The 26,268-nt window shown below is 43.6% G+C and overlaps 1 pseudogene; it reads left to right on the forward strand.

Moving 5' to 3' along the window:
• Nucleotides 1–1,382: 1,382 nt before the first annotated feature.
• Nucleotides 1,383–26,268, forward strand: part of LOC119360922 — a 30,146-nt pseudogene continuing 5,260 nt past the window's right edge.

Raw genomic sequence — 26,268 nt, forward strand, 5'->3', positions numbered from 1 at the left:
AAATAAGTTGCACGAAATAAACATAAATAAACATAATTAAACATAAAATGGCCGGTTAAACGATGGCCAAAGTCCACCTAAATCTAATAAACATTAAATAAAATATAAAAAAAAGTCTGCGTCCGCCTGCTGCCGCCCCGCACGCTGCCCTAGACGTCATCGGTCTTGCCCTTGCCCTTGCCCTCAACGCCGCCGTCGTCGGTGAGGTCGATGAAGACCGAAGCAGGGCCAGCCCACCCGAACGCCGCCTGGTACGCTGCTAGGGCAGCCTCCTCCGGCGTCTGCTGGGGCGGCGGCATTGCGGCAAGCCGCGCATGCTCCTCCTCCTTCTCCTCGAGCCGAAGCGCCTCGGCGTCGTGTTGGAGCATGGCCTCGTAGCGCATCTACTCCTCGCCGTCGGCCTGCTCCTGGCGGAGTCAGTGCTCCTTCCATCGCTCGAGGTGGGCCGCCTCCTCCTCTGGCGTGGCGGCGAAGTGGACGGGAGGCACGCTCACCAACTCGCGGTACTGACACGTCCACGAGTAGGCCTCCTCCGGCCAACTGGGTGGAGGCGGGGAGCGCTTACGCGACGGCTCCGGCTCCGGCTCCGGCTTGGGCTGGACGGGCGACGACGGTGGAGGCGGCGGCACGAAGAGCGGGGTGTGGACGGAGTCCCCCGCCGCCGACAGGGCAAGGGCTTGCTCCAGCCCATCCCAGTGCGCATCCTCGTCGATACGGCTAGCCTCCAGCGCGTGCTGCAGGGCCTCCTCGAGGGCGGATTGGTACTCCGCCTCCGCCTCCATGTCCTCCGGCTCTACCTCCGGGGCGGCGGTGGGACGGCGTCGACACCCAAGCGCCGTTGCTCCTCGTGTTCGAGGGCGAACTAAGCCTCCCAGTTGGGAGAGTTGGCGGCGTACTCGGGCAGCCGACGCTGCTTCGGCATGAGCAGCGCGCACTCGTCGTCGTGCGTCCGCTGGGTCCGCGGAACTGCCGGCACCGGGATCCGGTTTGGATCCAAATGCCAATGGTGCGGCAGCGTCACATCGGGGTAGGGGAGGGGCTGCCTGTACTTCCAGTGCCACCGCGCTTGGTGCACCAGGATGTGCAGGCACCGGCGTTCAGGGCGGAAACGCGCCGACGATGGAGGGGGAGGGGGAGCACGGGATGACGAGGTGCCAGGGGTGCCCTTGCCCTTGCCCTTGCCATTGCTGCTGCTGAAGAGGCCCATGGCGCGCGCTAGGGTTTGCGATCGCCGGCGAGGAAGCAAAGGGAGTGGTGGGGGGCCAGATGTGAACGGGAGAAGTGGATGAGGCCGACCCCGCCGCACGCGTGGTTAAAAAAGGACGCGCGCACTGGCTGACGCGTGGGCCCGCTGTCGGTGGTCGTCATAAATAAGACGACCGATGACGGTTGGGTGGCCGCCAGGTGGGGATGCGGCGGACGGCAAGGAGACGCGCGGCGCGGCCGCTTCGCGTCTGCGCCGACACATTCCAGGCGTAATTTTGGGCTGGAAATGGGTCGGCGCGGACACCAGACGGACACGATTTAAGTTTGGGTCGGCGCATTGGACCGCCACTTTTGTCCGCGCCAACCCAAACAGACGCGGACGGACGAAATGGGTCGCTCCATTGGAGTTGCTCTTAGACTTTCATTTTTTGATCATTCTTGACAGATTATCAGGAGGTTCATATGGGCTCATTGCGCCACATGCATCATTCTGATTCCTGACCACTCCCGAGCCAAGCAGGTAGCTTGCCAGAAGCTACTCCTGAATCCTTGTCGCTCAAGTTTGGAGCTGGGACGGCACACATATTCAGCAGCTCGTCGGCGGATCAGTCGTCGTCGGATGAACTTGGAATTAGGCTTTAGTTCTCGCCCCTGCCTCCTGCCTGCCTGCCTGCCTGCTGGGCGCTAGCGGTAAAACTATATACTGGCTGCATTCAGTGGTAAAAGGTTGAAAAACTCCTTCTGCATGCATGCACACAGTAGATAAAAGATGAAACACGTTCTGCAAAATGTATGGCACCCAACGGGCTGCTTTCGTCTATGTGGTGCATGAGGCAGAAAGTTCAGACGAGGTGGGTCGCGTGCTTGATCGAGTTACAGGCTACGATTTGGACTGCTTAGCTCCTATATATATTCTAGTGCATGGTACTGTTGCCGTGTAAAGTTGCTTTATGTAACTTTTAAAAGATTCGAGACACGATGAACAATATGTGGATCGTCTTCCACAGGAAAAGCGATCCATCAATCTCTATTGCTTCAACAATTCGATCACTTCTAATGCCCGTTGAAGATGGCAGAAGCCACTCTAGCTAGTAGAAAACGATGAACCTATACAGTAGGTGAATTCCTATGCAATTTATCAAAGAAGATAGTCCTTTCTTTTCGCCTATGAAATAATTAATCAACTCCTCTTCCAAAGTTAACACCTATGTAGTTGCAGCATCTCAAGAACTCAACGCGAACTCGCTGCAACACTGTCAGAGAACGGACACACAGAAAGACCAAGTTTCCGACTTCACACGATTCCGGTACACGTAAACTGTCACCTCTCTTCCGAATTCTAAGATGTTTTGGATATCTCAATATGGACTACATATAGACTAAAATAAGTGAACAAATACATTAAAACGTGCTTATATACATATGATTAGGAAAAAATTAAAACATCTTATAATTCGGAACGGAGGAAGTACTTGCTAGAAACTTGAGCAATGGATTTATGTGCATAACAAAACATCCCTTTAAACCTGCCGCACAGCCTTCATCTGTATGACACGGAAGTTTTGCCTCATTTCAACAGATTTCACTCACCCAAGCGCCTTTGGTAAGAAGATCTGTAAGTTGTTCATCCATACCAACATGTTGATGCATTCTCTGATGAGGTTAAATTTTGTATCAATGTGTTTGCTTCTCTTGGAACGCAACTGGTGATCCCAATACAATCATCATTAGACTCAACGACAAAAAAAGGGTTGTTCCGCACCACTGAAACCTAGGCGACACGGGCATCCCCTTTTCGCCGCCGCTGGAGGACACCACTGGGCAAAGCCTATGTGGTGGCGGCGGCCTTCTTTTCTGTGTTAGCCCATGTTGTCTCCGACGGCTGGCGGTGGATCCCCAGTCTGAGGCGACGGCGTCAGCTCCCGAGCATGTGGCGGCGGAGGGGATATTCTCGCATGTGCTAACTCGTGCGGTCTCCAGCGGCTGACGGTGGGTCCCTAATCAATGTCTAATGCAGCATTATGGTCGGTTCCCAGGTGGGTGACAACGGTGGCTCCCTGGCTCGCGGTGGTGTGCGCCTTTTGGCATTGTGGGACGATCACCTCCACTAAAGCTGGTGGTTATTGCTAGCAATCCTAGCAATGTTGGGCTCCCCAATGTAGGAGTTTGTAGTAGGAAACAAAAAAAATTCCTCAGTGAGAAACCAATGCATCAGTCCGTGGAGGTATCAATATCTTGCAATCGTTGAATGCCCTGCATGTAACATCCCAAATTTTTAATTTGGAATGTTATACATAGGTCATCATATGCATATCATATTTTATTGCATTTTGGTTGATCCTAGAAATTTTAAGCAACTCAAGGACCCACGGAGAGAGTTGGAGATTTTATTATTTTCATATTTGAGTTTTCTTAAATTTTGAAAAAAGGATCATTTGGTTTTAATCATTTCTCTCTCTGAGTATTTCCAATGTTAAAACAAAAGAGAGGAGATAAAATGACTTCTCCACAATAAAAGAAATAACGGAGGGAAAATATTAAAATCAATTAAGATTTTATTTAGACTTTTATTGTTATTTTATTTGAATTAGGAAAAAAATGCATTTATAAAATTGCATTAGTGGCCCAAATAAATGTTCACTTTGTCCGCAATAATATTAGAGGACCGTGTAAATTTATTTTAGGATTTTTGGAATCTGTTTAGTATTTCTTTTGTTTGTTTTTCCGTGTCAGATTTATTTAAAAAGAAAACAACACACCGACATAATGGGCCGTGCCCGACCCGAACACTGCCCGGCTGGCCTTTATAAGGGCGAGGCCCGACCCCGCCAGCCCAAGCCGCCCTTCCGCCCGAAACCCTAGCCGCTGCCGCCTCCCCGTCTCGTCGCAGCCGCCGCCGACCGCCCGCCCGCCGGAGTCGTCGCCTCCGTTGACCGCTTGCCGCCGGAGTCGCCGCCGCCCCGATCCCGCTCCCGCCACTCGCCGGAGGTAGTCGCCACCGCCGCCGTCCCGGTTTTTCTCGGTAAACCGTTCGGTTTTTTAGAAACCTAGATCTGTTTTTTTAAATAGATCATTCGATTTTTTTCGGTTTAGTTATTTAGCGGACGTTTGTCCGTACGTTCGTTTTAACGAACGGTGTTCGTCAATTAGTCGCAGATAGCGAACGTTCGTTCGTTAGCCTGTTCGTCTCGTTTTATTTTTCCAGGGTTTTCCGCGATTATTTTCGATCGCGATTTCTGCCCTGATCTTCGTTTTAGTTTATCTTTTTGCTCGTTTATCCAAACTAGATGAAACAAGCGCCTAGATCTTCGTCTCGAAGTCCTCTTTCCGTTTAACCAACTTGAACAAGATTTTGGTACTGTAAAATTTGACTTTAGTCTAGATTAGTAAATGAATCTTGTTTTTTTCGTAGTTTGAGTTTCGTTGCTCCGTTTGATTTGATTCAATTTGCAAATCGGAGTTCTTCAGTTGAACTTTCTTGTTGGATTTTCTTATTTGAGTTTTACCTGTGCTTCTAGTTGGGTGCTTATGTATGTTATTGTTTGTTTGCGTTAGAATACCCGGAGTGTGAAGCGTGCTACTACGAGTCTCTAGGTTTTGCGAATCATCAACAAGGCAAGTAACACTTTGATCACACCTCTTTATTACCCAGTTTTTGTGCATTAATCTCAATCGTCAAACATTGCATGGTTAGGATCTGAATAACATGTGGGTTTGAGAAGTACATGATGAGGTAGAACCTATTGCCCTTTTATTATCAAACCTTTGGGAGTTACTTCTACGTTATGCTCAGGATTGCTATGCTATGCTTGTAGACATGGATTGGGTGAGTGTATCCATGACAGATGTGAGTATTGTTAATTAATGGTTAACTTAAGGTGGCTACTTAAATACACATCTGGATGGATTGGTTGAGGCACCCTGGAGTACCCAGCGGTTGTCAGGGCACCTGGAGAATCCAGTGTTGTCCTAGGATATCCCAGAGTACCCGTGTGATCATCCTACGGTTCGCCACCCAGGCTCAAAGGGATCATAAGATTATTCATGCTAGAAACTTCCGTGTGCAGCCACAAGCCATTATGGGATCTGGCATAGTTGAATAAGTTGTGTGAACTCTTTCAGTGGTAGACTAGTAGATGTAGGGGATGTAGGTGGTACTGTCTACCCAGAGTAAAGAGTTAATGCTTCTGAAAGACTGTGTCTCGGTCATCCGTTTCTCAAACATCATGAAGTGCGAGAAATTCAACGGAGGAGATCGAGTCTTGTGGGAAAAAGTGCGCAAACCTCTGCAGAGTGTACAAACTAATCATGGTTAGCCGTGTCCCCGGTTATGGACATCTTGAGTATATGGTTCTTGGATTATCATGTTGATCTCATCAGTCTAAATTAATTTGATTGGGTTAATTGATGATGTTTAATTGGTATTGAGTTGGAGGAACCTTCTCAATGTTTAAAAACCACCATGATAGTTAAATAAAATTTATTCCTTTGTTGTAGGGAAAAATTGGCTGTATGCAAAAACTATAACCATAGAGTTTTCCACCAGCCATATATGCATGTAGTGATAGCATTTACCTGTTCATTACTCTATGTGTTACATTGCCAGCATATTCCATGTGTTGACCCATTTCGGGCTGCAACATATCATGTTGCAAACTTTCCAGACGACGAGTAAGGTGCTATAGGTCGTTGTCGTTCACTCAGCTATGCCATTGGAATTGATGGACTCACTTTATCCCCCAAGCCTTTCGCTGTTATCTTATTTAGATGGCCTTAAGCCATATTATTGTAATAAGTTCTCTTTTGAGACATTCGATGTAATAAGTGTGTGGTTGAAACTCTGTTATAAATCCTCAAGTACTGTGCGTGTCAGCATTACCGATCCAGGGATGACACTGATGCACAAAGACTAGACTGTTTGAGGTCTGGTCGCTACAAGATAGTATCAGAACACACGCTGACTGTAGGACACGACCACTAAGCTAAAACCGTAGGTCACTCTTCTCTACTCATTTCTGACTCCTCTCCCTTTTCTACTCTATAGGGTGGCGGAATCAAGGAACAAGTTTACACAACTGGATGAAGATACACCTTTTGGACAACACTTGAAGGAAGTTAGTAGGTACCTGAACATCGGAATACCAAGCTTCACCGGGACCTACATCGCCACTTTACCAGAAGAGGAGCGTTGGATGATTTGAGTTCAAATTCCAGGAAGGACGTTCATGACAGTCACTGAGCCCATAGAGTTTTCCTTTGATGCACCAACCTTGAGTCTAGGAAAGAGCATGGCATCCCACATCGCTATGGACGCATTGGAGAAGTTTACCACAAGGATCTTAAGGATACTATTTACCAAATATGTGGACGCCGAGATGAGCAATGGGAGATGATCAACACCAGGAGGAACATTTCCATTGCAGCTTTCATCCAGGAGTTAAACCAGCACATTTGTCGCCAGGAGAACCAGATGTGCACATGCATGATAGATCTGAAGAAGGCAATGACCAGGATTTCAGAGCTGGAGGAAGAACTCAAGTCTACATGCGATGGATATGAGGAGGAAATAACGATGCTAGTGGAGAAGAATGACGATCTGACGAGGAAGCTAGGAGTGTTCATGGGAGACCTCACGCCAGGAGGAGATGACGACGATTCCAAGGACATTCATTCAGAGGACTACATCATCATCGACGACATTGAGTCAGACCCCGACGACAGCGATGATGACTATGTCGATGAAGCTGGAGTAGATATCATGGAGTCTTCTACCTATTAAAACTTATGGACGACCACCATATCAGTAGTAGTATTCTCCCATGTATATAGTATAGTCCGAGCACTTTTGTATGATAGTTAGACCGATTATATGCCCTTGTTTGAATTGATTGAAGTGATATGATTGTGTTTGTCTCATGTGCATATGGGTAGTGTTTTCCCCTTAGACCTCATTTCTATTCTGTTTTCTCACCTTTCCTAAACCCATCAGATGCCTCCGAGACGTGACAATGGATTTGCTTTCCCACCGAAGCTCACTCAGTTGATCCAGCAGCAGAATACCCTGATGCAGCTATTAGTTCAGAATCAAAACCAAGGAAACAACAACAACAACAAAAAAACACCACCACCACTACATGTTGATCACTTAGCCCGTTTCCTAAGGCTGAATCCGCCGGTGTTCTCTAGTAGCACCGAGCCGATTGTTGCAGATGATTGGCTCCGCAAGATTGGAAGGGAGCTGACCACTGTAGGATGCACAGATGCGGAGAGAGTGCGTTTTGCTGCACATCAGCTTGATGGACCCGCATCATCATGGTGGGAGAATTTCATAGCCACTTTGATGAGGACATGACTACCTTGGATACGACCAAAAATATTGCATAAATGCATATTTGTCAGGTGATTTCTAATGCAAACTATTCAATAGTCTATTTATGTTATCCAGAACAAAAATACTTCACACACTTTTGTGTTTTGTCTAATTGCAGGTGTATGGGACATTTGTACAATCCACATATGAAGATAAGGGAAAAGGAGATGTTTAGGTTGTATTCAAAAAGTCCTCTCACGTCACTTTTGGGCCAAGAGAAGATAGAGTCCAAGTCTCTCACGTTCTGGATTCAGATTCAGACTGCACAGACATACCTGACTCAAAACGCCAACAACTTTTTCATACGGACTCCGAATTGGGTGATTCTTTTTTTGTTGGAAACTAGATTTCGTGCTCTTTCCATCCCAATTGGATTCACCTTCAAATTCGTCCGGAGCGTTGAGTTACGGACGAAACAATCTGACGTTGCAGCAGATTCCGAGTCAAACTACAAGCCCAAAGGTGTTGCATCATCTCCACTTGGGCCCATGAGCCTTGTACGACCTAGGGTTAGTTTTAGGCTGCCTTGGTACGTCCTCCCACCTCCTTGGCCGCCACCCCTTGCTCCTATACAAGTAGATCCATCTAGTAGCTTTTTCCTTGGGATTTGTTTAGTTAAAAGTTAGCCATTGCAACTTCGTGTACTTCGTTTGTGTCCAACGACCAGACCAAGACCGCTTCCGGATCCCCACCTTTATCAATACTTCATCTATATTCGCAATATTCAGAATGCTTTATCATATTTTTGCTTGTTCTTCGATTGCTTGCAGGAATAGACCTTCGTGGTCAGGTTGATTGTGCTTCGGCATGGTCAATAACCTCTCGGAGTTGGTTTAGCGATTGCTAAGGCGCAACGTCGTGCTTGTTTGTAGTCGGATCGTCAAAGTCATCTTTACCAAATCGATAGTTATCATCTCATCGAAAGATCGGGACACCCCGCCTCTATCACACTTACCCCATTGACACGGTTACATGGGACCAGTTTCAGAAGGCTTTCCGCACTGCCCATGTTTCAGCAGGAGCTATGAACATGAAGAAGTGTGAGTTTCGCAACTTGCGCCAAGGAGGACACACAGTGGGCCAGTATGTGGATGAGTTTAGTAAGTTAGCACGTTATGACACTGATGACGTAGCTACAGATGCTGCTAAGCAGGAGAAGTTTCTGGAAGGACTGAATGATGAGCTGAGCATGTAGTTGATGGTGGCAATCTTCAACAACTACCATGAGTTGGTAGACAGAGCTCTTATGATTGAAGGGAAGTACAGACAAGGGAAGTACAATTCAGGAGCTCAGCAGAAACCCCGTTTTACCCCGAACTCGGGAGGACACATTCACCATAACCATGGAGGCCATAATTCCAATGGAGGAAGTTCGCATAACCACAGTGGCCCCAAGAATGGGAATGAGAATGGAGGAAGCAACGTCCAGAACCATTCCAACCCAGCAACGCCCGCCAAGAAGGATCTAAGTCACATTACTTGTTTCAAGTACGGGAAGAATGGACACTACGCCACCGAGTGTTCTGAAGTAAAGAATGGAAATGGCAATGGAATCTCTGGGAAGAAGCCCAACCCTTTCAACAGGGGACAAGTGAACCACGTTAGCGTGGAGGAGGTTGAAGCGCAACCAGATGCAGTTATAGGTAAGTTTTTGGTTAAGTCATTTACTGCATTCATACATATCAAGGGGATTTGTGGATAAGTATCACCTGCCAACCCAAGCCCTTAGGTAACCCATATTAGTAACCTTGCCAGGAGCAGAGTATATGGCCATCCTATGGTGTGATCGGTTACCATTAAGGATTGTTAACTACGTGTTCCCCTCAGACCTAATACTATTGGAGTCGCAAGGACTAGATGTAATATTAGGCATGGATTGGTTATCAAAGTATGGAGGGAACATTGACTGCGCTAGTAAGTCGATTATGCTCACCACCCCAGAAGGAAGAAGGATTAAATATGTATCCCGGCATGTGCCAAAGAGGACTCAAGTGAATTCCTTATTAGGAGTTGTACATGAGGAAGTACCAGTGGTGAAGGATTACCCCGATGTATTTCTAGAGGAGTTGCCAGGCATTCCACCGGATAGAGACATTGAGTTTTTGATTGAGCTTTTGTCAGGCACATGGCCAATATCAAAGAGACCGTATCGGATGCCCGCACAGGATTTGGAGGAAATTAAGAAGCAGATTAAGGAGTTACTGGATAAAGGTTACATCCGACCAAGTTCGTCACCTTGGGGATCCCCGGTACTTCTAGTGGAGAAGAAGGATGGATCATTGAGGATGGTTGTTGATTATCGTGTGTTGAATGAAGTGACAATCAAGAACAAGTACCCACTGCCGATGATCAATGATTTTTTTGACTAGTTGCAAGGAGCTAAAGTGTTTTCCAAGATCGATCTGCGATCAGGATATCATCAGCTGAAGATTTGAGAGCAGGATATACCTAAGACAACTTTTACCACAAGGTACGGGCTATATGAGTATACCGTTATGTCATTTGGTCTGACTAACGCGCCTGCCTATTTCATGAACATGATGAACAAGGTGTTTATGGAGTTTTTGGATAAGTTCATCGTGGTGTTCATTGATGATATATTGGTCTACTCGAAGAATGAAGAGGAGCATAAGGAGCATTTGCGTTTGGTTCTTGAAAAGCTCAGGGAACACTAGTTATATGCCAAGTTCAACAAGTGTGAGTTTTGGTTGAAGGAAGTTGGATTCCTCGGACATGTTATATCCGGAGAAGGAATAGCAGTAGACTCCACCAAGGTTGTTTATGTGACTAAATGGGTAGCACCCACATCAGTTGGAGAGATCAGGAGTTTTCTTGGACTCGCAGGATATTATCGGAGGTTCATTGAGAATTTCTCCAGGATTGCAAAGCCCATGATAGAGTTGTTGAAGAAGGACACCAAGTTCAAATGGACTGAGGAGTTTGAAGCCAGTTTTCAGGAGTTGAAGAAACGTTTGGTTACAGCCCCAGTGCTGATTCTTCCAGATCAACATAAGGATTATCAAGTGTATTGTGACGCTTCTCGTCGAGGACTTGGAGCAGTGCTTATGCAGGAGGGAAGAGTTGTTTCATATGCCTCACGATAGATTAAACCTCATGAGCAAAATTATGCTACACACGATTTGGAGTTAGTAGCCATAGTGCATGCATTGAAGACTTGGAGACATTTTCTCATCGAAAACCATTGTGAGGTATACACGGATCACAAGAGTTTGAAGTATATATTCATGCAGAAGGAGTTGAACCTCAGGCAGAGGAGATGGTTGGAGCTCATTAAGGATTATGATATGAAGTTGCACTATCATCCCGGAATGGCTAATGTAGTAGTCGATGCATTGAGTCGCAAGAGTTGTGTCAATACGCTCATGACCGGAGGATTACCCAAGGAATTAGTAGAGGATCTTCGCGAGCTATGTTTGGAAATAGTTCCGAGAGGTTATGTAGCAGCATTGGAAATCCAGTCTACTTTGATGGATAAGATCAGAGAAGCACAGAAGACCGACAAGGAGATTGCCGAGATAAAGGAAAGGCTAAAGGATTTCATGAGGATGAGCACAATACCTTATGGTTTGAGGATCGCGTTTATGTGCCTAATGACCCCGAGATCAGGAAGTTGATTCTGCAGGAGGCCCACGATTCGCCATATTCGATTCACCCAGGAAACACCAAGATGTATCTAGATTTGAAGGAAAGTTTCTGGTGGACCAGAATGAAGAAGGATATTGCTGAGTATGTAGCTGTATGTGATGTATGTCAGAGAGTTAAGGCAGAGTATCCGAAGCCAGCAAGATTGCTACAGCCATTGCCAATACCCGAATGGAAGTGGGACAAGCTTGGCATGGATTTTATCATGGGATTGCCCAGGACCCGTTCGGGCTATGACTCTATATGGGTTGTAGTCGATTGATTGACGAAAGTAGCTCATTTCATCCCAGTGAAGACCACTTATACAAGTGCAAAGTTGGCAAAGATATACATGACCAGGATCGTATGTCTGCATGGAGTTTCAAGGACCATAGTATCAGATAGAGGAACCCAGTTTACCTCAAAATTCTGGAATCAGTTGCAGGAGACTTTGTGTACTAGGCTAGAGTTCAGTACAAGCTTTCATTCACACACAGGTGGACAGACCGAGAGAGTCAATCAGATTCTGGAGGACATGTTGAGAGCTTGTGCGCTAGATTATGGACCTAGTTGGGATGACAATTTGCCGTATGCAGAGTTCTCTTACAACAACAGTTATCAAGGCAGTTTGAAGATGGCCCCTTTCGAAGCCTTGTACGGAAGGAGGTGGAGGACACCGTTATTGTGGGACGAAATTCAAGATCGTCAGTTGTTTGGACCAGATTTGATTAAGGAGTCTGCAGAGAAGGTTAAACTGATTCGCGACAGACTCAAGGTAGCCCAATCCAGGCAGAAGAGTTATGCAGATTCTAAACGCAACGAGACATTTTACGAAGTTGGAGACAGATTATACCTTCGTGTGTCACCACTTCGAGGAGTTAAGCATTTTGGAGTTAAGGGAGAGTTTGCACCATGTTTTGTGGCACCATACAAAGTTTTGGAACGTATGGCAGAAGTTGCTTACAAGCTGGAATTTCCAGAAGGATTGTCAGGAGTTCACGATGTGTTCCACGTTTCCCAGTTAAAGAAATGCCACGTGGAGGTGGCCAATATTCTCCTGAGAGATACAGTGCCACTGGAAGTGATTCATGTGGATAATGATTTGACCTACGAAGAGAAACCAGTGAAGATTCTCCAGTTTGCTAGCCAAGTCACACGCAACAAGGTTATCAAGTTTTGCAAAGTTCAGTGGAGCCACCATACCGAGGATGAAGACACCTGGGAACGAGAGGAAGACCTACGGAAGGACCACCCACACCTATTTTCTAGCCAACCCGAATCTCGAGGGCGAGATTCATCTTAAGGGGAGTAGGTTTGTAACATCCCAAATTTTCAATTTGGAATGTTATACATAGGTCATCATATGCATATCATATTTTATTGCATTTTGGTTGATCCTAGAAATTCTAAGCAACTCAAGGACCCACGAAGAGAGTTGGGGATTTCGTTATTTTCATATTTGAGTTTTCTCAAATTTTGAAAAGAGGATAATTTGGTTTTAATCATTTCTCTCTCTGAGTCTTTCCAATGTTAAAATAAAAGAGAGGAGATAAAATGACTTATCCAAAATAAAAGAAATATTGGAGGAAAAATATTAAAATCAATTAAGATTTTATTTGGACTTTTATTGCTATTTTATTTGAATAGGAAAAAATGTGTTTTTCAAAATTGTATTAGTGGCCCAAATAAATGTTCACTTTGTCCGCAATATTAGTATAGGACCGCGCAAATTTATTTCAGCATTTTTGGACTCCGTTCAGTATTTCTATTGTTTGTTTTTCCGCATCAGATTTATTTTAAAAAAACAACGCACCGACCTAACGGGCCGTGCCCGACCCGTACACCATCCAGCCAGCCTTTATAAGGGCGAGGCCCGACCCCGCCAGCCCAAGCCGCTCCGCCACTTGAAACCCTAGCCGCCGCCTCCTCGAGACGCGCACCGCCACCGCAGTCACCTCGCGCGCCGCCTCCCCGTCGCGTCGCCGCCACCGCCGACCGCCCGCCCGCCGGAGTCGCCGCCGCCATCGTCGCCAACCGTCCGCCACCGGAGTCGCTTCCGCCGCCCCGATCCCACCGCCACCGCCGCCACTCGCCAGAGGTAGCCGCCGCCGCCGTCCCGGTTTTTCTCGGAAAACCGTTCATTTTTTTTATAGAAACCTAGATCTATTTTTTTAAATAGATAGTTCAATTTTTTTTGGTTTAGTTATTTAGCGGACGTTCGTCCGTACGTTCGTTTTAACGAACGTTGTTCGTCAGTTAGTCGCAAACAACGAACGTTCGTTCATTAGCCTGTTCGTCTCGTTTTATTTTTCCAGGGTTTTCCGCGATTATTTTCAATCGCGATTTCTGCCCTGATCTTCGTTTGAGTTTATCTTTTCACTCGTTTATCCAAATTAGATGAAACAAGTGCCTAGATTTTCGTATCGAAGTCCTCTTTCCGGTTAACCAACTTGAACAAGATTTTGGTATGTAAAATTTGTCTTTAGTCCAGATTAGTAAATGAATCTTGTTTCTCGTAGTTTGAGTTCCGTTGCTCCGTTTGATTTGATTCAATTTGCAAACCGGAGTTCTTCAGTTGAACTTTCTAGTTAGATCTTCTTATTTGAGTTTTACATAGGTTTGTAGGTTTGTAACATCCCAAATTTAATCTTCTTATTTTCAATTTGGAATGTTATACATAGGTCATCATATGCATATCATATTTTATTGCATTTTGGTTGATCCTAGAAATTCTAAGCAACTCAAGGACCCACGGAGAGAGTTGGGGATTTCGTTATTTTCATATTTGAGTTTTCTCAAATTTTGAAAAGAGGATAATTTGGTTTTAATCATTTCTCTCTCTGAGTCTTTCCAATGTTAAAATAAAAGAGAGGAGATAAAATGACTTATCCAAAATAAAAGAAATATTGGAGGAAAAATGTTAAAATCAATTAAGATTTTATTTGGACTTTTATTGCTATTTTATTTGAATTAGGAAAAAAATGTGTTTTTCAAAATTGTATTAGTGGCCCAAATAAATGTTCACTTTGTCCGCAATATTAGTATAGGACCGCACAAATTTATTTCAGGATTTTTGGACTCCGTTTAGTATTTCTATTGTTTGTTTTTCCGCATCAGATTTATTTTAAAAAAACAACGCACCGACCTAACGGGCCGTGCCCGACCCGGACACCACCCAGCCAGCCTTTATAAGGGCGAGGCCCGACCCCACCAGCCCAAGCCGCTCCGCCGCTTGAAACCCTAGCCGCCGCCTCCGCGAGACGCGCGCCGCCACCGCAGTCACCTCGCGCGCCGCCTCCCCGTCGCGTCGCCGCCGCCGCCGCCCGCCCGCCCGCCGGAGTCGCCGCCGCCATCGTCGCCAACCGTCCGCCACCAGAGTCGCTTCCGCCACCCCGATCCCACTGCCGCCGCCGCCACTCGCCAGAGGTAGCCGCCGCCGCCGCCGTCCCGGTTTTTCTCGGAAAACCGTTTGTTTTTTTATAGAAACCTAGATCTATTTTTTTAAATAGATAGTTCAATTTTTTTCGGTTTAGTTATTTAGCGGACGTTCGTCCGTACGTTCGTTTTAACGAACGTTGTTCGTCAGTTAGTCGCAGACAACGAACGTTCGTTCATTAGCCTGTTCGTCTCGTTTTATTTTTCCAGGGTTTTCCGCGATTATTTTCGATCGCAATTTTTGCCCTGATCTTCGTTTGAGTTTATCTTTTCGCTCGTTTATCCAAATTAGATGAAACAAGTGCCTAGATCTTCGTACCGAAGTCCTCTTTCCGTTTAACCAACTTGAACAAGATTTTGGTACTGTAAAATTTGACTTTAGTCTAGATTAGTAAATGAATCTTGTTTCTCGTAGTTTGAGTTTCGTTGCTCCGTTTGATTTGATTCAATTTGCAAACCGGAGTTCTTCAGTTGAACTTTCTGGTTAGATCTTCTTATTTGAGTTTTACCTGTGCTTCTAGTTGAGTGCTTATGTATCTTATTGTTTGTTTGCGATAGAATACCCGGAGTGCGAGGCGTGCTATGATAACCCACAAGTATAGGGGATCACAACAGTTTTCGAGGATAGAGTATTCAACCCAAATTTATTGATTCGACACAAGGGGAGCCAAAGAATATTCTCAAGTATTAGCAGTTGAATTTTCAATTCAACCACACCTGGATAACTTAGTATCTGCAGCAAAGTATTTAGTAGCAAAGTAGTATGGAAGTAACGGTACCGGTAGCAAAAGTAACAGTAGCAGTTTTGTAGTAATTGGAACAGTAGCAACGGTAAAGTAAATAAGCAAAGCACAATATGTGAAAAGCTCGTAGGCATTGGATCAGTGATGGATAATTATGTCCGATGCGATCCCTCATGCAATAGTTATGACATAGGGTGACACAGAACTAGCTCCAGTTCATCAATGTAATGTAGGCATGTATTCCGAATATAGTCATACATGCTTATGGAAAAGAACTTGCATGGCATCTTTTGTCCTACCCTCCCGTCGCAGTGGAGTCCGAGTGGAAACTAAGGTATATTAAGGCCTCCTTTTAATAGAGTACCGGACCAAAGCATTAACACACAGTGAATACATGAACTCCTCAAACTACAGTCATCATCGAGAAGTATCCCGATTGCTGTCACTTCGAGGTTGTCGGATCATAACACATAATAGGTGACTATAGACTTGCAAGATAGGATCAAGAACTCACATATATTCATGAAAACATAATAGGTTCAGATCTGAAATCATGGCACTCGGGCCCTAGTGACAAGCATTAAGCATAGCAAAGTCATAGCAACATCAATCTCAGAACATAGTGGATACTAGGGATCAAACCCTAACAAAACTAACTTGATTACATGGTAAATCTCATCCAACCCATCACCGTCCAGCAAGCCTACGATGGAATTACTCACGCACGATGGTGAGCACCATGAAAGTGATGGAGGATGGTTGATGATGACGACGACGACGAATCCCCCTCTTCGGAGCCCCGAGTGGACTCCAGATCAGCCTTCCCGAGAGAGATTAGTGCTTGGCAACGGCTCCGAATCGTAAAACGCGATGAAACTTTCTCTCTGATTTTTCCGCGAAAGCAAATATATGGAGTTGGAGTTGAGGTCAGTGGACGTCGAGGGGGCCCACGAGGCAGGGGGCGCGCCCCCAACCCTCGTGGACAGGGTGTGGGCCCCCTGATGCTAATTCTTTCGCCAGTATATTTAATTAATTCAGAAAAGTTGCTCCGTGGATTTTCAGGTCATTCTGAGAACTTTTATTTCTGCACAAAAATAACACCATGGCAGTTCTACTGAAAGCAACGTCAGTCCGGGTTATTTCCATTCAAATCATGCAAGTTAGAGTCCAAAACAAGGGCAAAAGTGTTTGGAAAAGTAGATACGACGGAGACGTATCATGCTATTACGAGTCTCTAGGTTTTGCAGATCATCAGCAAGGCAAGTAACACTTTGATCATACCTCTTTATTACCCAGTTTTTATGCATTAGTCTCAATCCTCAAACATTGCATGGTTAGGATCTGAATAACATGTGGGTTTGGAAAGTACATGATGAGGTAGAACCTATTGCCCTTTTATTATCAAACCTTTGGGAGTTACTTCTACGTTATGCTCAGAATTGCTATGCTATGTTCGTAGACGTGGATTGGGTGAGTGTATCCATGACAGATGTGAGTATTGTTAATTAATGGTTAACTTAAGGTGGCTGCTTAAATACACATTTGGGTGGATTGGTTGAGGCACCTTGGAGTACCGAGTGGTTGTCAGGGCACCTGGAGAATCCAGTGTTGTCCTAGGATATCCCGGAGTACCCGTGTGATCATCCTATGGTTCGCGACCAAGGCTCAAAGGGATCATAAGATTATTCATGCTAGAAACTTCCGTGTGCAGCCACAAACCATTATGGGCTCTGGTATAGTTGAATAAGTTGTGTGAACTCTTTTAGTGGTGGACTAGCAGATATAGGGGATGTAGGTAGTACTGTCTACCCAGAGTAAATAGTTAATGCTTCTGAAAGACTGTGTCTCGGTCATCCGTTTCTCAAACATCATGAAGTGCGAGAAATTCAACGGAGGAGATCGAGTCTTGTGAGGAAAAGTTCTCAGAATTGATATGAGGTCGCCCGAATGCCCTTTGATCGTTTGACCAATACTTTGAAAATTCATAACAAATTGATATGAACTTAGAAAAATGCAAATAAGATATAAAAATGTTCAGATAAACATTACCTTTATGTGTATGTTATTTGCATTCAGGACAAAAGTACCATTTAATCAACTTAAGGTTATTAATGTTATTAACATTACTATAAATAAAAAGGTATGAAAATACTTTTTTAGGAATAAAAAATGCATGCAAATGTCGGTGACATTTTTTGAACATCCTGATATCTTATTTGCATTTTTCTAAGTTCATATCAACTTGTGATGAATGCTCAAACGACTTTGACCATTATTTTGGAACTTCATAACAAGTTGATATGAACTCGAAAAAATGCAAATAAGATATAAGGAAGTTCAAAAAATGTCACCTACATTTGCGTGTAATTTTTATTCCTGAAAAAGTTATTGTTTATAAATTCTTATTTTTAATAATGTTAATAACATTAATAACTTTAAGTTGTTGAAATGGTACTTTTGTCCTGAATGCAAATGACATACACATAAAGGTAATGTTTATGTGAACATTTTGATATCTTATTTGCATTTTCTAAGTTCATATCAATTTGTTATGAATTTTCAAAGTATTGGTCAAACGGTCAAAGGGCATTCGGGCGACCTCGGAGGGAAATCTAAGGGCAAAACTGAGCATAGTCGAAAAGTAAGGGCAAAACCCGTGGGTAGGTTCCATCTAGGGGGGAAAATGAATTTGTCCCATCATTCATAGAGAGCTCAAACCATTGCATCCTTGCACCATCTTTCTTGGTTCTTGTTTGTTGTTTCTCTTTGTGAGTTCTAGATCTTATGATCATCTTCACAACAAGCTCGAGTTCATCAAAACGGAGTTCATATGCATCTTCTATGATGTTTTGGATGTTGGAGTTTTTGCCGGTTCTTCATTCATAGGGGTTTCACATCTCTATATCATTGACATGGTGGTAGCTGGGAGACCGGGTTATAGGATCGATTGTCGTACTATCAAGGGGGACTCTCAAGTAAGTAGCTTGATCATATCATTCGTAGAGATCTCAATCCATTGCATCCTTGCACAATCTTTCTTGGTTCTTGTTTGTTTTTTCTCTTTGTGAGTTCTAGAGCTTATGGTCATCTTTACGACAAGCTCGAGTTCATCAAAACGGAGTTCATATGCATCTTCTATGATGTTTTTTATGTTGGAGTTTTTGCCGGTTCTTCATTCATAGAGGTTTCACATCTCTATATCATTAGCATTTTTCTACTGTCGTTGTTTGGATAGTACTCGTCGTCATCTATCCAACAAGCTTGAGTTTGCTCAATTCGGAACTCATATGCAGAAGTTATGGCAGTTGGTTTTTCTTGCTCTTCTGTTTTGCTTGGGCAGTTTTTCAGCTTGAGCGGTAGTAGAGAGTGGTGGTACCTCTCCCCCGAGCGGTAGTACCTCTTAGGCAATACTTTTGCTGGCCAGTGCTGCTTCCACTTCCACTTATTTTTATGCTTTTGTTAACCAACCGCTTGAGCGGTAGTAACTCTCTAAGCAGTAGTACTACTCCCCTGAGCGGTACTACCTCTAAAGTGGTACTACCTCTCCCCCAAGCGGCACCACCTCTCCGGCAGAACTACCATTCATGTTTTTCTATCTCGTTGGGTTGTTTTGACAGTGCTAAGCAGTAGTACTGCTCCCCCGAATGGTAGTACCGCTTGAGCACGACTTAAGGGCATAATGGTTGGATTCGGGGGGCCTATTTAAGGGGGCCTTTTTCCCAATGGTTCCTATCCTTCTAGCTCGTGTTCTTCCCCCAGTGTTGACCTTCTTCGAGCCTACTATCTGTGGACCACTCCATGGATCCTTGCTTGGTTTTGGGGGAAAAGAGAGAGGAGATCTAGATCCACATTTCCACCAATCACTTTCTACTCTATGTGAGGGGAACCCCTTGGATCTAGATCTTGGAGTTTTTGGTGTTCTCCTTCTTGTTCTTCCTCTCATTTCTGTTCATAGATTTTGTTGCTTTGCTGGGATTTGAGAGTGATCATTGGTAGAGCGAGCTGCTATACAAATGGTTTTTAACGCCTTTCCGCGACGGCATTTTAAACCGTTGCCTAGCCAATGTGTGCGATAGGGGGGTCCTTCCCACACGACCCAGAAACCATCGGGGATAGGGAGTAGCAATGCATACATTTTGGATAACAAAGCATATGTGTTGCCGACATGTATCCCAAACGCGAGTCTTCAGACAATTGTTTGTGATATCTCTCGTATCCCAAACGCTCCATCCTTGCTACTCGTTTGTGCTTGCATTACCACCGTCGTCGGTATTCTGTGGTGCAACATTTACGATGCGCATCACATCAGAAACAATTCATGATTGTAAAGCATGTATGATAAGGCAACTATCACAAACATTTAGTTTTCTCGCACCGTTTGTGATGTTGTCTGACACCACACACGCTTTGCAAACGACAACTATGTGCATGGTTACACATGTTTCCTCTCCGTGAACCATGTCGTATTGTGATGTATTATCACACACGTTGTGCTTTATAGACCGTGTGCGCCGTAATGACCTACAAGCGTATTTTCACCCTAATTTAATTGCTGCTATTTAAAATTGTACCAAATTTCAATTTGAAAGTAGGCTATAACTTCATTCATATCCATCAGGTTCAACAACCAATGCATTATTCGATTCACAGGTACATACATTCAAGAATTACATCACAAAGAGAATTACATTAGCACCAAATAAAGAATGATGAACCAAGGTTGTATACTTGTACTATTAAAGATGGTAAAGAAAGAGGCGAGAGACATTCTGGTTGCTGAACAAGGTGAAGCGAAATGTCGCTAATGTGCTCTCCTCCATGCAGAAGGCACACACGACTCTAGTCCAACCCATTGTGATGGCCGGCCGCCAATCATGTAGTTTGGGAGGTAATCTTGAGTAAACTACTTCGGGAACCACTGCAAGGGAAAAAGATTCAGACATTGTCATCTAACACAACTCATTATGGGCGGTAAAAAGAACACTACAGAGTTCTTAATTACCATGGTGCAGTTCACTGTTGTCTTGGATAAAGTTTAAAAAAATAGTTCAGTTGACATCTTTTGACCCATTTTACTAATATTTTTTTATCGATTTCCTCACTTAATGCTGGTTCATGAATATCTCATTGCCCCATTGATGTCTACTACACAATTTAATCTTGTAGACTCGTGTTGGGCCTCCAAGCACAGAGTTTTGTAGGACAGTAGCAAATTTCCCTCAAGTAAATGACCTAAGGTTTGTCAATCCGTGGAAGGCGTAGGATGAAGATGGTCTGTCTCAAACAACCCTGCAACCAAATAACAAAGAGTCTATTGTGTCCCCAACACACCAAATACAATGGTAAATTGTATAGGAGCACTAGTTCAGCGAAGAGATGGTGATACAATTGTAGTAATGATAAGATATTGATTTTTGTAATAGGAATAATAAAAAATAGCAAGGTAGCAAGTAAAAAAAGTGAGCACAAATGGTATTGCAATGCTTGAAAATGAGGCATACACTACTGGAATCAGGATCTTTGCCGTCAGCCAGCTCTTTGTCGTCTGCTAGCTGACGGTAAAGAAGGTCTTTGCCATCAGCTTACAGAAAGCTGACGGCAAATAAAGAGTGGACGGCAAAGCGGGTGTTTGCCGTCAGCCTGCTCTTTGCCGTCAGCTAGCTGACGGCATAGAATATTTGTCGTCTGCTAGCAGACGGCAAAGAGGATGGACGAACCATTAACGAGAAGGACTTAACAACCACTTTCTTTGTCGTCTGCTAGCAGATGGCAAAGAGCCAGAAAGCAGACGGCAAAGAAAATAACCTAATGTATCTAACGGCCGCCCCGCCCCCGGCAGACGGCAAAGAAAAACGCATGGCACGGATCGATCCCACGGATCGATGACTTGGCACCCACCCACCCACGAGCCACACAGCCCCGGGCCCCACCCACGATGCACACACGCCCAACCCACGCACACACACACACCCACGTTGGATCCCATCTCTCTCGTCCTCCTTGATCCCTTTTATCCACCCTGATACGTCTCCAACGTATCTACTTTTCCAAACACTTTTCCCTTGTTTTGGACTCTGACTTGCATGATTTGAATGAAACTAACCTGGACTGACGCTGTTTTCAGCAGAACTGCCATGGTATTGTTTATTGTGCAGAAAACAAAAGTTCTCGGAATGACCTGAAAATCCACGAAGGTAACTTTTGGAAAATATAAAAAATACCGGCGAAAGAATCAAGGCCAGGGGGCCTAGTCCACGAGGGTGGGGGGCGCGCCCCCTCCCCTAGGCGCGCCCCCTGTCTCATGGGCCCCCTGATGCTCCACCGACCTCAACTCCAAATCTATATATTCTGTTTCGCGGAGAAAAAAACCAGAGAGAAAGTTTCATTGCGTTTTACGATACGGAGCCACCGCCAAGCTCTAATCTCTCTCGGGAGGGCTGATCTAGAGTCTGTTCAGGGCTCCAGAGAGGGGGATTCGTCGCTGTCGTCATCATCAACCATCCTCCATCACCAATTTCATGATGCTCACCACCGTGCGTGAGTAATTCCATTGTAGGCTTGCTGGACGGTGATGGGTTGGATGAGATTTACCATGTAATCAAGTTAGTTTTGTTAGGGTTTGATCCCTAGTATCCACTATGTTCTGAGATTGATGTTGCTATGACTTTGCGATGCTTAATGCTTGTCACTAAGGCCCGAGTGCCATGATTTCAGATCTGAACCTATTATGTTTTCATGAATATATGTGAGTTCTTGATCCTATCTTGCAAGTCTATAGTCACCTATTATGTGTTATGATCCGACAACCCCGAAGTGACAATAATCGGGATACTTCTCGGTGATGACCGTAGTTTGAGGAGTTCGTGTATTCACTATGTGTTAATGCTTTGGTCCGGTTCTCTATTAAAAGGAGGCCTTAATATCCCTTAGTTTCCACTAAGACCCCGCTGCCACGGGAGGGTAGGACAAAATATGTCATGCAAGTTCTTTTCCATAAGCACGTATGACTATATTCGGAATACATGCCTACATTACATTGATGAACTGGAGCTAGTTCTGTGTAACCCTATGTTATAGCTAGTACATGAGGAATTGCATCCGACATAATTATCCATCACTGATCCAATGCCTACGAGCTTTTCACATATTGTGTTTCACTTATTTACTTTTCCGTTGCTACTGTTACAACTATTACAAAACTGCTATCTTTACTTTTGCCACTGTTACCATTACTATCATACTACTTTGCTACTAAATACTTTGCTGCAGATACTAAGTTATCCATGTGTGGTTGAATTGACAACTCAACTGCTAATACTCAAGAATATTCTTTGGCTCCCCTTGTGTCGAATCAATAAATTTGGGTTGAATACTCTACCCTCGAAAGCTGTTGCGATCTCCTATACTTGTGGGTTATCAAGACTCATTCCTGGCGCTGTTGCCGGGGAGCATAGCTCTATTCATTGAGTCACTTGGGATTTATATCTGCTGATCACTATGAAGAACATGAAAGACGCAAGAAGTAAGATTTTTCCCTCAACTATGAGGGGAGGTAAGGAACTGCCATCTAGCTCTGCACTAGATTCTCCTTCTATTTTGAGTAAGCTTGCGACACCTAAACCTGCGACTGCTATGAATTCTGATATGTCGCACGTTATTGATGATGCCACTTCTGCTATGCATGATACTTATGATGAAACTACTTCTGTGCTTGATACTACTGTGCCATTCGGTGAATATCTTGATGAACAACTTGCTAGGGTTAGAGAGAACCAAATTATTGAAGATAGTGATGATGAAGGTTCTCCCCCTAATTATGAATTGCCTGTTGTTCCTGAGGGTTATGTTATGGATGAAGAAGCTGCTAGAGCTATTTTTGCTTGCAATGATAGATATGATCTTAAGAAGTTATTAGCTAAATGGAAGCATCAATCCCTTAATGCTAGAATGAAACATAACCCTGCTTTTGCTACTTCACCTATCTGTGTTACTGATAAGGATTATGAATTCTCTGTTGATCCTGAGATAATTACTTTGGTTGAATCTGATCCTTTTTATGGCTATGAATCCGAAACTGTTGTGGCACATCTTACCAAGTTAAATGATATAGCCACCCTGTTTACTAATGATGAGAAGTCCCGCTATTATTATATCCTTAAGATATTTCCTTTCTCATTAAAGGGTGATGCTAAAACTTGGTTTAACTCTCTTCATCCTGGTTGTGTGTGTAGTCCCTAGGATATGATTTATTACTTCTCTGCTAAATATTTCCCTGCTCATAAGAAACAAGCTGCCTTGCGGGAAATATATAATTTTGTGCAAATTGAAGAAGAGAGTCTCCCACAAGCTTGGGGGAGGCTTCTCCGATTACTTAATTCTTTTCCTGATCATCCTCTTAAGAAAAATAAAATACTTGATATCTTTTATAATGGACTAACCGATGCTTCCAAGGACCACTTGGATAGTTGTGTTGGTTGTGTTTTCAGGGAAAGAACAGTCGACCAAGCTGAATTGTTATTGAATAATATGTTGACTAATGAAAATAATTGGACTCTTCCGGAGCCAATTCCTGAGCCTATTCCTAAACCAACTCCGAAGAAGAGGGGTGTTTTATTTCTCAGTCCTAAAGATATGCAAGAGGCAAAGAAATCAATGAAAGAAAAAGGTACTAAAGCTGAAGATGTTAACAATTTACCTCCTATTCAAGAAATACATGGTCTTAATTTACCGCCTGTTGAAGAAACACATTGTCTTGATAACCCGACACAGGTAGTAAAGGTAAATTCTCTCTATAGATATGATAAAGTTGAAATCCCGTCTACTAAATTTCATAGCCCATGCTTAGATGAATTTGATGACTTTATGGCTAGACAAGAAAGTTTTAATGCTTATGTTGGTAGAGAATTAAAGAATAACGCTTTTGAGATTGGACGCTTGAGTGATTATATGGCTAGAGTTAAAGGTGAACTTAAACTCATTAGAAAATATGCTTCTATGGTTACCACTCAAGATGAGCAAGTACTCAAAGCTCAAAGTGATTTGCTCGATGAATTAAATAATAAACATGATGTTGTTGTTAGAGTGGCTACTAGAACTGGTAGAATGACTCAGGAACCTTTGTATCCTGAAGGCCACCCTAAGAGAATTGAGCAAGATTCTCAGAGAAATAATTTAGAGGCACCTAGTTCTTCTAAAAAGAAGAAAAGGAAAAATGATAAGACTTTGCATGCGTCTAGTGAACCTGTTGTAAACACACCTGAGAAACCCAATGATATTTCTATCTCTGATGCTGAAACACAATCAGGTGATGAACATGAACCTAGTGATAATGTTAATGATAATGTTCATATTGATGCTCAACCTAGCAATAATAATGAAGTAGAAATTGAACCTGCTATTGATCTTGATAACCCACAATCAAAGAATCAATGTTATGATAAAAGAGATTTTGTTGCTAGGAAGCACGGTAAAGAAAGAGAACCATGGGTTCAGAAACCCATGTCTTTTCCTCCTAAACCATCCAAGACAAAGGATGATGAGGATTTTGAGTGCTTTGCTGAAATGATTAGACCTATCTTCTTACGTATGCGCTTAACTGATATGCTTAAATTGAATCCTTATGCTAAATATATGAAGGATATCATTACAAATAAAAGAAATATACTGGAAGCTGAAATTTCCACCATGCTTGCTAATTATACTTTTAAAGGTGGAATACCAAAGAAACTTGGAGATCTAGGGGTACCAACTATACCATGCCCCATTAAAAGAAACTATGTTAAAACTGCTTTATGTGATCTTGGAGCCGGTGTTAGTGTTATGCCTCTCTCTTTATATAGTAAACTTGAATTGAATAAGTTGACACCTACTGAAATATCTTTGCAAATGGCTGATAAATCAACTGCTATACCTGTCGGTATTTGTGAGTATGTGCCTGTTGTGGTTGCAAATGTCACTATCTTACCGGACTTTGTTATTCTTGATATTCCCGAGGACGATAGTATGTCGATTATCCTTGGTAGACCCTTTTTGAATACTGCAGGGTTTTTTATTGATTGCAACAAAGGCAATGTCACTTTTCATGTTAATGGTAATGAGCATACGATACACTTTCCGAGGAAACAACCTCAAGTTCATAGAATCAATTCTATTGGAAAAGTTCCAACTATCATTATTGGAGGTTTTGAATTTCCTCTTCCTACTATCAAGAAAAATATATGATATTCTTATTATTGGGGATGTTCATATCCCCGTTGAGGTAACCTAGTGTTATTCGAAATTTCTCTGATTCCGTGTTATTCGGAATGAGTTTGTTAACAAGACTTGATCAACCTTGTTAGTGGATTCATTTTGATGACCATGAGATGAATGAAACTAGAAGGCACAACCTTCTGTACCCTCTTTTTACTTTCTGTTATTTAGAATAAATAAAGCAAAAATAGTATTATCTGTCTGTTTTCTGAATTATACATGCAATAAAAATATATCCCGAAAATAAAAGTGCTCCAAATGCCCTGCAAATTTAGTATGATTTTTTATGGAATATTGAGGATTTTAGCCACTAAGAACACTGCAAGGGGGGAAAGCACCTGGCCATGAGGGTGGAGGGCGCGCCCACACCCCCTGGGCGTGCCCCCTGTCTCGTGGGCCCATGGTGGCCCCCCTCCACTTATTCCTTCACCCACACACTCCATCTTCCTCCCCAAAAAATCATCATCCAGCTCAAGCACGAGTTCTAGCTCATTTTGCTGCGATTTTCGATCTCCTTGCTCAAAGCTCCATTCATAAAACTGCTTTGGGAGATTGTTGCTTGGTATGTGACTCCTCCATTGGTCCAATTAGTTTTTGTTCTAGTGCTTTATTCATTGCAAA

The sequence above is a fragment of the Triticum dicoccoides genome, chromosome 2B (assembly GCF_002162155.2).
Source record: "Triticum dicoccoides isolate Atlit2015 ecotype Zavitan chromosome 2B, WEW_v2.0, whole genome shotgun sequence".
Lineage (NCBI taxonomy): Eukaryota > Viridiplantae > Streptophyta > Magnoliopsida > Poales > Poaceae > Triticum > Triticum dicoccoides.